The 2,268-nt window shown below is 41.1% G+C and overlaps 1 protein-coding gene across 1 annotated transcript in view; it reads right to left on the bottom strand.

The window, feature by feature from the left end:
• The window catches only part of LRP6 (LDL receptor related protein 6), a 161,626-nt gene that overhangs the window by 156,983 nt on the left and 2,375 nt on the right, over positions 1-2,268 (bottom strand). Inside the window, exon 2 of the mRNA XM_008062923.2 lies at positions 1,810-1,813. The gene's annotated coding sequence lies outside the window, so the exon portion shown is untranslated. The remainder of the gene's footprint in view (positions 1-1,809; positions 1,814-2,268) is intronic.

The following is a 2,268-nucleotide window of genomic DNA, read 5'->3' as shown; positions in this document are numbered from 1 at the left end:
TTTATTGTAGAGATGAGGTCTCGCCTGCCCAGGCGGGTCTCGAACCCATGGGCTCAGGCAATCCACTCACCTCAGCCTCCTAAAGGCGGGATTACAGGCTGAGCCACCGAGCCTGGCTTAGTTTTATGTATTCTTAATTCATTTAAATTTAAACAGACAAATGTGCTTAGGTAGCAGAGGATAGCACAGATCTATAGGCAGGAATGAAGAAGATAAACAAGATGGCAGCAAAAATAAGACCAGAATTACAATGCAATAATTCAGTGGTCCCCAACCTTTTTGGCCTCAGAAACCAGTTTCGTGGAAGACAATTTTTCCACGGATTGGGGGTGTGTTGTCAGACCAAAGATTCTCATAAGCAGTGCACAACCTAGATTCCTTGCATGTGCCCCTCACGATATGGTTCAAGCTCCTATGAGAATCGAATGCAGTCACTGAGTGACAGGAGAAGAAGCTCCACTTGCCCGTCACTCACCTCCTGCTATGCGGCCTGATTCCTAACAGGTCACTGACCAGTACCCATCCATAGACCAGAGGTTGGAGACCTACCTACATTATCTTCTTTCATAATTACTTATTAAAGGTCTAATTCAGTCGGGCTCGGTGGCTCAGCCTGTAATCCCGTGCTTTGGAAGTCTGAGGTGAGTGGATTGCCTGACCCCTGGGCAACTTGGCGAGACCTCATCTCTACAATAAAATTAGCCGGGCGTGGTAGTGCACGCCTGTAGTTCCAGCTACTTGGAAGGCTAAGGCCGGAAGGATTGCCGGAGCCCAGCAGGTCGAGGCTGCGCTGGCCGGGAGGGGCCACTGCACTCCAGTCTGGGCGACAGAGTGAGACTCCAACTCAAAAAAAAGGTCATCTAAACAAGCCCCAGTACCATTTAAAAGTAACCATTCAGCTGAGCACAATGGCTCATGCCTGTATTTTTTTTCTGCTGCAGCTATTGGTAAATTCTCAAAATTCCCTAACAGATTCAATTTTAACTCATTTCAGTCCTTCACACATCACACTGATTTATCAGTCCCCAAAGAGTCCTCTGCATTATCTTTTTTATACCAAGTCCCTCATAAACATCAAAACAAGGCACCTACTGGTAAAGGATACAATGCTAAGTGCTGCACAGGGCTAAGAAATAGCCCCAGAACATTTAAAATTTAAAACCTAAGAGTGATAATAATCTAATATTTATTTGGTACATTCTTTATGGCACCATCCTTGGAAAATCATTTGTATATCATATCTGTACATTAGGTATATACCAAATCTGAGATTAGGGGACAGCCAAATGTTTTTCATGGCTTTCATGTCAAACAGTAATATTAACATTTCTACATGTACTCAGCGTTTTTGTTCTACAAAATCCAAAGAAGCTTTCTGGTCATTTAAGGCCTCACAAGCCTTCTGAGTACCAAAAGAAAAAAAATGGATGACGGGAACAAGTTAATCTTTTTTAAACTAGCAGTATTGGTTATATTGAGAATTTCTAAAGTCCTGTATGTAAATTTGCTATACATAAAACACATTCTTAAAAGGAAATTCCAGAGTTCACCCTGTCCAACCATTCTTCTGATACTTGAATACTTTCTACTATATTGTCACCAATATCTGTTCAGCAATGTATAAGATAGAGTATCTGACAGGTATAATTTGATCTGTAACACCGTTTTTATCTACCCAAGAGATACACTGGGTCCACACACACTTGTTCCCTGGTTGTAACATACATGTCATACACTCAGTATCTTCCATTCCAGAAAGCTTACACTCTGACTGCATAATACTCAGAGAACCCAAACAACCAGGATCACATCTCTTTAGCTGAATATTCATGGTGCTTAGGAATCCTTATTTTCCGTTAGTTAATTCCCAGAAAACTTTCCCTAGCAGTCTTTCTAAACTTTTTCTGCATTCCTAAAGACAAATTCCATGGCCTAAATCTTTCACTCTCAGGCCATCTTGTAAAATAACCTGAGTGAAGTAAATGTCATACATCCCCAACATCTTTATTTATGTATCTTGAAAATTGCTCTACATCTCCACCCTTCCTCCCTTATCTTGTCCTCAGTCTCAAATTGTAAGCTGCCCTTTCTCCTAAGGCTAAAACAATACTTTTGGTTCAGTCTCTCTTTTTCCTCTCTGCAACTTTGCGCTAACAATTGTTCTGTATTTCTTTTACCTTCATGGTTCATGTCATGTTCCTACTACCAAAAATTGATTTAGCCAGGCACAGCAGCTCACCAACATGGTGAGATTTTTTTTTTTTTTTT

Source organism: Carlito syrichta, unplaced genomic scaffold (genome assembly GCF_000164805.1).
Source record: "Carlito syrichta isolate Samal-C Ts95f unplaced genomic scaffold, Tarsius_syrichta-2.0.1 Scaffold305884, whole genome shotgun sequence".
Classification (NCBI taxonomy): domain Eukaryota; kingdom Metazoa; phylum Chordata; class Mammalia; order Primates; family Tarsiidae; genus Carlito; species Carlito syrichta.
Note: the sequence above shows the minus strand (reverse complement) of the source record. Positions and strands in the feature narration are given on the sequence as shown.